The sequence below is a fragment of the Urocampus carinirostris genome, chromosome 4 (genome assembly GCF_059441175.1).
Source record: "Urocampus carinirostris isolate Australia breed hairy pipefish chromosome 4, RoL_Ucar_1.0, whole genome shotgun sequence".
Lineage (NCBI taxonomy): Eukaryota > Metazoa > Chordata > Actinopteri > Syngnathiformes > Syngnathidae > Urocampus > Urocampus carinirostris.
In genome coordinates, this window is record NC_142352.1 from 31,452,163 (window position 1) to 31,466,550 (window position 14,388).

At 39.8% G+C, this 14,388-nt stretch overlaps 1 pseudogene; it reads left to right on the forward strand.

Annotated features, from left to right (window-relative positions):
• Positions 1-6,119: 6,119 nt before the first annotated feature.
• On the forward strand, positions 6,120-6,699 carry LOC148367309 (myoblast determination protein 1 homolog pseudogene; annotated as a pseudogene).
• Positions 6,700-14,388: the final 7,689 nt, after the last annotated feature.

Here is a 14,388-nt window from a genome sequence, read left to right on the forward strand (position 1 = left end):
TAAGTTACCTCCAGATGACTTCATTACCGACTAAGAGTGATACAAAATACCAATTATAGATCAATAAATATAAAGACACAACACGTAATTGCAGTTAAACCAACAATTTTATTGTAATTCTACAAAATTAAAATTAAATTTGAAGTCATTCGTTGAAATCACGTGCAGCTTGAGGTATAAGCCAGAGGAGCCCCCAGTTACTTAAACTCACACGCCCCTGTGTGGGTATGGAACCAAGCGGCTGGCTCGTTGCACGCATTAGGCCGGACCTGCTCAGTCGATTTCCGGACGCAATAACAATCCATGCAGCACCCGCAATGTAAAAGCTGCTGAAAGCTAGCTTTCCATCCCAGTTTGTTTTAATTCGAAAATTGTTAACTGTGCATGCCCCGGCTGTTTGAATGGCAGGAAACAGCAGCCTATCACAGTCGCGCACGCAGACAGTCACACCCACCCGACACAGAGTGCCCTACCTAATCTGTTCTGTCTACTATCTATTAGAAACACAATGCACTATACACTGATATCAATGACAATTCAATTCAATAAAAAATCCGCGGAGTGAACCAGTGACAACCAAAGCGAGGGGTTCTTTGTATAAGACATAGTCTCAACCATTGTTTACAGTCAAGGTGTCACACCAACAGACACCGTTTCGGTTTGTAGGGCATTCAAGCCCTGCCACAGCAACCAGCTCCCCATTTTTCTCAACAGCATAGATCCGATCTTAGTGCTCACTCAGTATTGATAAACCGCCCACCCTTACTTTACGAGGTGTGGTATCCATCTGCCACCACGTTACCTCCTACTTAGACCTCCTAGCTTGAGACCTCAGCTGAAGTTGCTGTGTCACATTTGCCCTGGGAAAAAAAACAGAGTGCGCCGATGTCAGCAAAAAGATAACAAAAAAGATGTCAAAACCATCTGCACACTTGTCACAGTCTGATAACATCCTACGTGAGCGCTTTGTAATTCTCGTTCTGATATTGAGCGTGCCCAGAGGTTAACCTTCTTACAGGAAGTGCTAAATCTTCTCCACTTGTCAGCAGAGACGTTGTGCACCTGTCTTATTCCACCTCTACTTTTGTGTGCATGCAAACATGAAGCATTTGCAATTCATCAAAGGAGTATCCTGGAGTTGACAAAATACAGAGATAATATCATTGCGTAACTTGTATTATTGGATTTTTTTTTATTTTTCACCTTCATTTTTGTCTTTTTAATCATGTTGCAACAAACAAAAAACATTAAATGAACAAATCATCTGAAAAGAAAAAAATGAATGACGGTAAGAGTGGGCGATACTGGGAATTTTTGGTATTGTTTCGAACAGGATAGCATTGATTTACTTGGGAATTTCATTCTCATTTAATATTTTAACCATTCCCCTTTGTAAGTTCATAATTTTGATGAACACATCACAAATATTTTCGGCACTACGAATTTTTCATGTTTTATTAAATGACTACATTGAAAATGTTAATTTAAAATTACATTTGAACATTAAAATAAATATTTCTATTATAACTTTTTCAAAACAAAATTCAAGAGAGTCAAAAAGCAACAATGTAACCAAAATACAAATAGGATATAACAATGTCAACCAGACAACTTGAATACCTTCCATTGCACGATATTTTGAAAATACTCAGAAATGCAGATATAGTATCAATTGTCTCTCATTGGCTTTGTTGCTATAGTGACAACAGATTTACAGGTCTTTGTCCACAGTACCCTGTTTTATGATGCATCTCATTGCTCTCTGCCGGGTGATTTGGCCATCTGCCTGGCAGGCAGGCTGTAGCAGTAGGCCAGGTAGGGAAAGGTGCTAAAAGTATGTCTCTCAGGCAAAACTTAGAGAGGTGCCAAGAGTGCTGGGTGAGAGAAGCAAGGGCTGTGCTATGTACATAAAGAAGTGGTGCGTTGGAAGTGGCGCAAAGCATTGATAACAGAAAAATAATATAGAGCCATTGGTATCGATAATTTTTAAAATTCGGATCGATCTGCCCAACTCTAGATGATGGGTTGAAGTCAAAGGGCTTATAAGAAAAACATCTCCAAAATAACTAACAAGTCATTTCAAGTCAAGTCATTTTTATTTGTATAGCCCTAAATCACGAAGAGTCTCAAAGGGCTTCACAGATTATTACACTATATTACACAGACTATTTTTCAGCCGACGAGAAGAGTAGGTTATTCATATGCTATGGAGTAGAAGTGAGTTTTAAGCTTAGATTTAAACATTTCCACTGAGGTTGCAGATCGGATCTCAGGGGGAAGAGCATTCCACAGCACCGGTGCCCGGATGGAGAACGCTCTCGAACCAGCAGAACACTTCTTTGCTCTTGGGATCACCAGAAGACCGGCACTCTCAGATCGTAGCCTTCGGACCGGGACATAGGGGCAAATCAGATCTGAAAGATAAGAGGGAGCAAGTCCATGTATGATTTTGTATAACCATTCGAAGTCATTATTATATCTTACTTGCTTTGTTAGTCCATTTAGAAATGATCACATTGTTTGATTCAAGATATACACTTTACAGTTTCTGACGTTGTTCTAAAATTCCTTCCCACCCTCTTGATCCTCGCTACAAGTACCAAGGCCCCGTGCACATGCGCAGGCACAATGCTCAGAGCGATTTGTACCTTTCAAAATTTCTATTTAGTCTCATTTGACTCTTTCACTGCTTCAAAATACTGTTTTCTGATTTTAGTTGGGCACACTTATTAATTGATAATGTATTGCAGTAATATGTGCCATTAGTGTATAAAAATCCATAGCTCTTTCCGGATTTCAATTTCATGTGCCTTATCGTCTGGTGAACTTTGTGTGTATAAAGTATATAACCAATGACTATTTTTGGGGGGTTGCGCCTTATAATCCGGTGCACTTTATAGTGCCGAAAATACAATACTTGCAAAAGCTAATGCGTTTAAGATTCCATGTGCTGCTAAATTTGAACCTCTGTCATCACTATTCAAGCTGCCCAGTCGTCATATATGCAGGGCAAACAAACAAATAACATTAATCACAAACACAGAAACTGTGGAAGAACCAGAATAATCAGCTTGGTAAAAATCAGACCAAGAAAGATAAAAGGATTGGTAAAAAACAAAGCAGAGTCCGAGAACTTCAAATGAACCTTAAAGCTAAACAAATAAAAAGTGAATCCGCCAGCAAGTTTACTTCAGGTCACCTGTTTAGACAAAGTGGCTTAAACTGTTGTCCAGTGATGACCCTCAGTGGGGGACTCAGTGGGAGGGCCCTGGCCCTTCCCACATTTGAGGGCATCTCTGGACCTTGGGATCTCATCAGTGGTGCAGACCACTCAAGTGCTCTCCAACCAAATTTTGGTTCTCACAGAAAAATGCGGCAGCACGGCGGCGCAGTTGTTAGCGCGTGTGCGGCACAGTTCTGAGGTCGTGGGAACCTCCTGCATGGGTTCAAATCCAGCTCCCGGCCTTACTGTGCGGAGTTTGTATGTTCTCCCCGTGCTTGCGTGGGTTTCCTCCGGGCACTCCGGTTTCCTCCCACATTCCAAAAAATATGCATTTCAGGTGGATTGGCCGGTCCAAATTGTCCCTAGGTGTGACTGAGCGAGTGAGTTGTCTGTCCCCGTGTGCCCTGCAATTGGCTGGCAACCAGTTCAGGGTGTCCCCTGCCCACTGCCCGATGATTGTTGGGATGGGCTCCAGCACCCCCGCAACCCTACTGAGGATAAGCGGTGCAGCTAATGAGATGAGACGGAAAAATGCAATTCTCAAAAATGTGAGTCCATGGAATGATTTTCCAAACTACATCAAAAACTTCAAAAACTAGTCTAAACACAAGGAATGGGCAATACTGGCACCTTTGGTATCATTCCAATCCAAGTAAATACAGGGTAGTATTGATTAATACTGATCCGATACCAATACTTTTGCTTGGAAATGCCATGATAATTGAATAATTGATCCCGTCACAATTGAGTTAGTTTATAATTTCGATAAACATGGGACCGAGATTTTATACACTAAAGTAATTAAATAATTACATTGAAAACCGTAAAGGTTTATAAAAAAATATATATTTTATAACTTTTTCAGAATAAAAGCCAAGAGAGTTAAACAAAATAGCTGCTATGTAATCGAAATACAAATAACGGATTAAAATGACAACCAATACAATTAACGTACCCTCAATTGCACACTATTTTGAAAATAAAGTTAATGGATCTGACAACAGATTTACAGGTTTTTGTCCAGGAAGGATAACAGGTTTACATTTTGGTTGCTGTTTGTTGCTTTCTTTTTTCATGTGTTTAAGTAAATTTATGGTGTTGCTGCAATAGTAGACTACTTCACCACACAAATTACACTTGGTGTTGCCTTTTTATATTATTGAAAGTAAGCCCATACCGCACAGTTCTCCTTACTTACCTGTCATTTTTAGCTTTTGGAAGGGATTTTTGCACCAATTTGGCCCCCTCTTCTGCCTGACAGGCTGGATGCAGCAGTAGGCCTGGTAAGAAGAAGTGCTAAAGCTGTGCCTGTCAGTCAGGACTCAGGCATAAACTCAAAAATTGGCCAAGGGAGAGAAGGACAGCGCTATCTTCAAGCGGCGCTTTGAGAAAAGTGGTGAAGGTATCAATCCCAAGGATCAATCCCAGGAGAATAGTATTGAAGTACTTGCTTAGTATTGATGATATCAATGTTTGGATCGATCAAACCACCCCTACTTAAAACAACAATGCGATAAATACCACCATAAGCATCAAAAGGGTTACAGCCATTTTACCACGAGCTGACGAGTCAAAATGCCATGTCATGCTGGCAAGCTAAACTGTGATTGGTTTTTAGAAGAAGAGAAGATTTTACTTTTATTGTCATTCTTGTGCCCATGCACACAGAACAAAATGTAGATACATCTGACCCGCACAGTTAAACTGTAGCGAGCCGATGTAGCCGCAGCCTAATAGCGCGCCGCCATTTTAGATAGATAGATAGATAGATAGATAGATAGATAGATAGATAGATACTTTGTTCATCCCCGAAGGGAAATTCACATTTCCAGCAGCATCCCTGAGCTGAGAACAATCGAGAACAATCGAAAATAACACGGGAGCTGCTGGAGTGGCTGCCATTCGTGACGGCGCCGGAAGAAAAGATTCAATTTGAATCATGTACAAACAAACAAGCAATTGAATCATGTACAAACAAACAAACAAACAAAATATTCATAAGTGGAGTGTTAAAAAAATGGGGGGAAAATAATTTCTGATACTGATATAACCAGGTAAAACTAATTTTAAGTTACCTGTCCAAATGAATGTTGTGCCATCTCACCTTTCCCACTCTCTCTCCTGCAGTTGACTTGCTGCTGCTCGCTCCTGAAACTAATACTATAACGCTCATGTTCATAAACGTTAACAGAAAAACAAAGAATTTTAGACCCAACTGCTGTGTTGCGAGTCATTAGGTGACCAAACCCCCCAATTCCAACCCTTAATGCCGTGCGCCAAGCAGTAAGTCTTAGGTATGACTCGGCCGAGGCTTGAACCAGCGACCTCCCAGTCTCAGAGCGGGCACCCTACCATCTAGGCTACCGAGCTTGTTCCAAATACAGTCCAAACGACAACCCAAACCCCAAACAGGATGAAAAAAGAAGAGTTTATTTGAGCATGTGTAAGAATTGCACATGCGATCATGACTTTAAGCCAATTGACGGAGGCAGTGTAACACATTTTCAAATTCTGGACAGCACCTTTAGTTGTCACATAAATATGCATTTTTAAAAAAAATACTTGCCACATTTTAGTGTAACATTTCAAAGGACAACACAAACTACATACCCCACCCTTAACTCCAATAAGGATTCAAACTTTCTACGTTTACCGGTGCATTCGGATACTCAATCGCGCTTATTTGACAGTTGTGCCATAGCCCCGCCCCCTAAGTGACTGCTACACTATATAACCCACATGAGCACAGAGGAGAGCATTACACACAGACATTTTAATTTAAGTATAGTATTTTGGAAAAGAATGGCAACATTTTGAAATCAGCATTCACCTTTTTATCTTTACACTTTGTATTGTAGGGCTACTGTAGTAAAAATTAACATTCTCGTAAAGAAAAATGGAACTTTACAGCTTGACTTTCAATGACTTCCACGAAGAACCTTTCTTAAACAGCGGTGACCTGACCTTTTTTGATGAATGCACCGAGATGGCCAGGTATCGTTACCATCATCAAGTCCCCGTGGCAGAACAGGCGGACGGGCACCTGAGGGCCCCAAGGGACCTCCATCCAGGTGGGAGCTGCTTGCGCTGGGCCTGTAAGAAGAAGAGCACGCACCAAGACAGAAGGAAGGCGGCCACCGTGAGGGAGCGGAGACGTCTCAGCAAGGTCAACGATGCCTTCGAGACCCTCAAGCGCTGTTTGGCCTCCGATCCCAACCGACGGCTGGCAAAAGTGGAGATTCTAAGGAACGCCATCCATTATATCGCTTCCCTGCAGTCCCTTCTGAGGTCGGACAGGGACGACGGCTACTCCATCCCGCCACGATGCTCGAGTACAGACGTGAATGACTGCAGCTGCTCCGTTGGAATGGTGAGTACATTAAATGAGGACTTGTACTCGTCCCTCTATTTTTAGTCTTTTTTCACTCATACCTTAGCCCAGCAGTCTCAAACTCAATTTAACCGGATGCCGCTGAACACTAGTGATTGAACTCGACTCTTTTTAGAGAATGGCTTTTTCGGCTCGGCTCACTGAAAAGAGCCGCCTCTTTCAGCACCTAAACGGTTACTCAGATTTTGTTTTTTTTTAATAATGTATTACCAATGAATATGGAACAGTATGCACCAAATTAATTTATTTTGAAAATGTATTATGTTACTTTATAATAAAAGCATTTATTGTTTCAATAAACCGTGATCTTTTACCTTCTTTAAACTATTTATTCGTTCAAAAAACAACAGAGATGACGCTACTCATATTGACCAGAAACCAGCGAATTTAATAGAGAGAGAGAGAGAGAGAGAGAGAGAGAGAGAGAGAGAGAGAGAGAGAGAATAGAGAGAAAGACAGAGAAAGAGATTATAAGGGAGAATGATGGAAAAAGACAGAACGAGGGAGAACAAGAGAAAACGAGAGAGAAAAGAGAAAGGGGAAAGGAAAGAGAGAGAGCAAAAGCAATAGTGAAAAAATGATAAGAATATAATTCAAGACAGAGAGAGAAACAAAGAAAACGAGAGAGAGAGAGAGAGAGAGAGAGAGAGAAAAAAAGAAAGAAATGATTTATTTGTGAACAACACATCACTATGTAAACAGTGTCTGGGAAAGGCTGGTCCGCATCAGGATTTTAACAAGAAAAGCTCAGATAAAAACGATCCAATGTTTTAGGATGTCTTTATTATTTTTTAAACAATCGAAATTTAAAAAATAAATAACAAATCAAAAATTAATAAGGAAATCAATCAAAGAAGAAAAACATAAAAATAATAATACAAGGTATCGAAACGCCTGAAAAAAAAACATATGGCTGCTGACTAGAAAAACACATTTTTATTTAGTTCATTGCGTGTAATACCAGTGCTCTAACTCTTAAAGTGTTAAACATGAATGGAAAGGTGAACATTAACTGTTCTCTACATTAGTTCTCATCCCTACTCCTTGCTGCTACAAAACACACAAAAAGAACCCCCAAAACAACTGAAAAATGATTAAATACGAACCTTCAAAAACAAAAATAAACCACCCCAAAAATGACAGAAAAACACCAAAACAACCCCAAAAACACCTGCAAAATGATCAAGAAACGAATAGTAGCCCCCCAAAAACACCAAATTTAAAAATTTGAAGAACGTAGAAAAGTATAAAAAAATAACTGAAAAGTACTGAAGTACTGAAAAGAATGGAAACATTTACAAATGCTGCCGTTTCTCAGGAGGTTGAGTGCTTATCTAAGAGATCACGGGTTCAATTCCTGACTCTTAGGAGTTAAATGTCTCCTTGAGCAAGACACTGAATCCATAAAACCTCAGATAAGCTGACAAAAGGTAAGCCTCCTTCCACCAGATGGCGCCAACCAGCTTTGGAATATGTGTGTCCAGTCACCACGCTCCTGAACCTTTATAATGGCATTTTTAACATTGCCGGGTCAGTTCCATTTCAACTGCCACACCAGGTTTGTGTTCTTTTGTTACAGATTATTTGTCAGACATCTTTTACTTTGTCCCTTGCATCATCCATTACGTAAGTGTAAATTGTCTGCATTTATATAGCGCTTTTCAAGTAAGTGATGACCTCCCAAAGCGCTTTACAATGTGCTTCACACTTTTCCCTTTTAAACACTAACTGACCAATAGCAGCGTCAGCCATGCAAGGCAACTACCTGCTATCGGGGGCATTAGGGATTCAGTGTCTTGCCCAAGGACACAAATCACACAGAGGAGCTGGGAATCGATGCTGCGACCTCTTGATCCGTGTTTTGTTCTTTGTTTCTGGTATTGACTTTGTCAGGTATGATTTTGTTTGGACATATCATTTGTTTTCTAAAGATTTTGTTACTTTGTTCCTGGTTCTGATAATACATACCATCCTTATTTTGAATACCCTTACCCCAGTTCCTGCTTCCTCTTGTTTGGGTCCACCAAAAAAAATATACCAAAGAGCCTCTTTAAACTGCAAAGACACCTAGTTGCTTTTTTTAATGCGGTATTTTTCAATCCAGGTGGTAACTGGTAATTTCCAATCACTGGGCATAAAAAAGTATAGTTTGATAGAAAATGTTATGGTTAAGCGAAAGAGAAAGTATTTACATACCTGGAATACGATGTTCATTGTTGATATTGACTACGTTTTATGAATTGATACCAATGCAAAATCTATTGCAGCCCGGTCATCCTGGAAAGGGGATTACCTCTTGTGTGGCCCCTTCTCAGGGTTTCCTATTTTCCTCATGCTGAGTTTTGCCTTGCCTCCATGCAGGTTTCAGAATATGGGATGGTGTAATTGTAGCCTATGGAGTCCTTATGACTATTTGATATTACGGGCTGTACAAATACATGTGACTTAACTTGACCCCCTCGCACCCCAAGTTAATGCAATCATATTACCTCAAAGAACACATTCATGAATTCTATTTCAACTACAACAACATCAGAATGGATTTGTTTCCCCAGATGTTCTCTGGTTGATAAATGGTAGTCATCAAATACAGCCACAGTGGGTGCTTTTCCTCGGGTTTGCCGCTTGGCTTTGGCGACATCCAGTGGACATATTTAAAACTGCAATGGTTGGTGTAATTCGGCTGTTTTCTCTCTTGTGCTTCTCAACAATACTCACTGCCTGGATTAAATCTGTTGGCAGGCCGAATGTATAACACTTGTTTTTAAAATTATTTTCATAGTGGTTTTTAACCTGAGTTTGATCGAACCTTAGGAGTTCAATGAGGGAGTCTCTAGTTTGGTGGACCCTCTGCTGCAGATGTTAAAACGCACTGACTTACTAGAGTCTAGTAACTAGACGCTATGGTATGCCAGCCTTGACCATCTCTAGCTGCAAATAATCATGTGACATTGCTTGGCCAACCAGCGCTTGCGTAATTCAGCCCGCTCAGGAGCTTTACATTGTAATAATGTTCATAGTATGTTGTGTAATTTCTCATACTATATTAACTCGTACTGTGTTTGGCAAAACAGACAGTGGTCAGAAGAATGTGTACGTTTTGGTTCTCCATGTATCGGGATAGAAGTCACAATCCTGTCTGTTGGCCTCGCAATACGAAAACTTATCACTGAATGGGGTCAGAATTTGTTGTGTTAGACAGCTTGTTCCCCTTTTGTCAGTCATTTGCACTCTGCCGCAATCATGTACCAATCATTTGTCCTTTCTTGAGTCTTCGTCCATTTCCAACAGCTTTCAAATGCACATTCAGCTGAATGTGATGCTTAAGTTAGACCAACCTCCCTCTGAAAATTGACTTAATACTCTGGCTTCGCTTCACTGTTATTAGCTTACTAACCTGCAGGCGTGCACGGTACGTACAAGGCTGGGTAATACACAAATGTTAATGTTATTTCTGTGATTGGCTGTGTAGCGCAGGTTAACCTTATCTATCAATTGCTACCTATCACATTATTTTTTATCCCCCAAAAAAAACAAAAACTGTATATATACATATCCATTTAAATGAAGATTGATCTCTCTCTCTCTCTCTCTCTCTCTCTCTCTCTCTCTCTCTCTCTCTCTCTCTCTATCTATCTATATATATATATATCTCATTAGCTGCACCGCTTATCCTCAGTAGGGTCGCGGGGTTGCTGGAGCCCATCCCAGCAATCATCGGGCAGGGGACACACTGAACTGGTTACCAGCCAATCGCAGGGCACACAGGGACAACTCGCTCGCTCATTCACACCTAGGGACAATTTGGACCGGCCAATCCACCTGAAATGCCTGTCTTTGGAATGTGGGAGGAAACCGAAGTGCCCGGAGAAAACCCACACAAGCACGGGGAGAACATGCAAACTCCGCACAGGAAGTCCGGTAGCTGGATTTGAACCCACACAGGAGGTTCCCAAGACCTTAGAACTGTGCCGCACACGCACTGACCACATATATATATATATATATATATATATATATATATATATATATATATATATATATATATATGTTTCTGTATATAGAGTTGTGGTCAATAGTTTAAATACACTTGTGAAGAACATAATGTCATGGCTCACTTGAGTTCCCAGTTATTTCTACAACTATGGTTTTTCTCTGATAGATTGATTGGAACAGATAGTTCATTCTCACAAAAACATTCATGAGCACAGTATATTCAACAGCTTATGGATGATGTTGACTTTATGAAGCTGTCAATTGACATTCTGTTATCACCTATATTTCATGTTGATGTCTGTGTCCTGTTTGTTAATCTCCTCATCCTGAGGTTTTTGACATTTTCTTTGCTCTCAATTGAGTTTTACAGGAGGGAATTCTGTAGTCTATACAGCCCTTGGAGACTTCTTGTGATTAAGGGCTTTACAAATGAACATCACTTCTTGCCCCCCTGTTCCAGATTTTAGTAAGATCTTCTTTCCACTCCTTTACAGTTTGGACTGTTTAAGCAGCATTGTGGAGAGCACCAACTCAGACGAGATTCCCTGGGCACTGGCATGGTACCTCATGGATCAGGATTCCCGCAGAACAAACAGCCCTGCAATCCAGTCTGTAGAAAACTGAAGTGCCAAACGGATGGCAATTTCGAGCTGCTCTGCAAAGGACTTTTCCTCCATAATAGCAGCAGTTGCCGTGATCAATTTTATAAGTATTGCAGTGATTTTCAAAACAAGAAGATGATTGCTTTGAATATAAGAAAATAAAATCATGTTTTCTTTCCCCACATTTCATTGAACCCACTTGCACAACTTTAAATATAGGGTTTTTTTGTGTGGAAGTGAGATGTAATTTATAAGTACGGTTTATAATAAAATACTGTAATTATCATTCAAAATCCCTAAGCTGATGATTACACTTATTTTAACAAAGTCTTACTCTGGGTTCATGTTGTAACTTTGTTTCGTAGCTTTGTGGGAATTTTCTATTCTATCCATCTACCCTGGTTATATCCCTCGAGAGCACCAGCAAGACAAACACATATAAAAACAAAGAAAATGAAAAAAAAGGGAAAAGGTAGCTAAAAACACACACAAAAAAATTTGGACCTTGGCCAACCCAAATGCCTAAACACCCAAACAAGTTAAGCACCTCGGCACCCAAGTTGGTCATGCTTTCGTCCATCCAGATGAAACTGGACACAAGAAAGCGGCCATGTCACTCGGGTCAGGGTGACACAACACACTCTTTGGTTCAACAGCAGGGCCCGACAGCTTTCTCTGGTTTACCCCTGCTGCATCATACGGGAGCCCTGCCCATCCCTTAGAACACGTCTAAACATCCCACTATCCTATACAACACCTCCCCACTCATTCCTGTCGCCATCAAGAGCTATAGCTTCCATTATATTTAGACCTCTTTCCTGCAGTGCACTCATAACACCATCCATCCCCGTCAATCGCGGCCTTCCTCTTTGTCTCCTTACATTTACCTCTGCTCTGTAGATCCGCTTCAACATTCGCTCCTCATCCATCCTCTACAGTTCAGTTTACTGCCCAGATTTTATTTTCGTCTTTAGTCTGTGACTCGGTGTGGATTGTCTGGTGTGTGGAATTTAAACCCAAAACATTTCCACAGCAAGTTAAACACATTGTTTGGCATGGCAGTTTATTAAAATTGTAATATTTACTGTAATATTTGACCACTATATGTGACTTTATTGTGTAGTGCAAGTCAAGAATGCAAAAATGTGAGTACGTCCTTGACTCTAGCCAACTCCCATTAGGGGGATATGGCTCCAGTAAATACATACATCAAAATATTTGTCAAATTTCATAGAAAAAATGTTTCAAGTATATTGTCAAATGTAGTGCTTAAAATGGGACATAGTATATTACATTGCTTTGAAATGTTTTTTTTTTTCAAGCAGATTAAATGGTCTATTTAGAGAAAGCAATGGAATATAACATTGGTAATTTTTTTCTATTTTTTAATATTGGACAACTGCAGAGCAGATTGCATAGGATGCCAATTTGTTATTTTGTCCATTATTGCACACTGTTGTTCATTTTTGACTCTTATTAACTGTTTACATTGATACGATTGGCCAATCCTGTTGCTGTTCTACGATTCCCACACCCTCAAGGGCAGACTTGGTTTTTGTAACTTAGGAGATTTACTATAAAGAAAGGTCTCAGGCTAGGGATTATGAAATAGGTTTGGGCTCTACTCCGATTTTCTTGCAAGTTCATGATCTATTGATGTCTTCGCTTCTTATTTTGAGTGTCTGCTAAAGTTAAAGTGTATCAAGCATGTACATGTAGATATCTGCAAATTTTTTCACCGGTGCAAATTGTTGCTGCTAATCTAAAAAAAGTTTCTATTGCCAACAAAATTGAACCACCCCAATCGCAACCGGTTTCTAACTGGCATGATGTTTAGTAGTTATATATTGAGCCAAATACGGTACTGAGACTTCGTAGTGGCTCCCTGGTGCTTTTTCAAAAATATTTGATAATGAAAAAACATAGGATTTCAGTAGGACTGAACCGGACGGTAAATGCAGTTTTTTATAACGTCCACACGATGAAAGCAAATTACAGACGCTCCCCTACTAACGAATATTTGGTAGATACATTTTTTTCAGGATCTCGAAAAATATCCGTTCATTGCTGTAAGTTAGATGTTGTATTGTGCATCTTTTTTCTGAGTACAGGACAGCACTGTAGTGCTTCTTTCCGCCGCTACCTGCGTGTGGCAGTGTGAGAGCTCACCCAGTATCCATTCTGGAGAAAAAAATCTGCTACCTCTTCCGAGTTTGTGTGTAAACATACTATACTGTATCTCCAGTGCGCTAAGAACTTTGAAAATTGAATTGTTTAATGTCCCGTGCATCCATTCAATATGGATGGTGTAAAGTGTAAAATAGAAGCGAACCGTTTCATTTGAAATGAAAGTGGAATATGAAAGCTCGATGCGGTTGAGAATATAGTTGGATCGCTTTTTTTCAGCCACTTTCTACCACGGAGGAGGGAGTCGCCTAACTTTTGAAGCTCATCTTCCAAAAGTAAGTGAGACTTAACTTTATTAATCTTCATAGAGCATTTTATTTTATGATTTTTTTTTTTTTAGTACAAAACAATACAGCTTTCTTACACAAATCTTAAACATACTTATATAAACCTTAAACACACATTCCATACAAAACATAGCACTGAAGCAACTTACGAACAAATTCAACTTACCATCTCGTTCGTAGGTAGGGCAGCGTCTTATGTCCTTGAACCATGCGGTTTTGCAAATAAAATAACAATTTTATTTTTTTGATTAGTATTTGACAGTGCAGAAGTTATTTGTATAAAGTTTATTTAGTACATTACTTTTATTTGTTAATTCTTGAGCCTGTAAATCGAGTTTGTTCTTCAGTAATAAATAGCTAACTAAATAATCAACTAAAGGTTTCTATTTCGCGAATTTTGACCATTGTGAGACGATTTTAGAATGCCACCCTGCAAAAAGGGATTACTGTATATGTAAGTATGTGTTGCCTTCTTTATCAGGCTTATATAAAGCTTTTCATTTTTGGTGGCACCAAACATGCCTTTTTTCTCCTATTTGTCTCTTTCAACATGTTGGGTTGCCAACCCCTGCCCCAAACCATATGTATTAACCCAAGGCAGCCCTTGACTCAAAACATTTGCCCATCCCTGTTCCAAAATGACAAACCCTATAAGGAAACCCTTTGGGATATCTTCAGTTTTAAGTTTGTTTCGCTCGAATG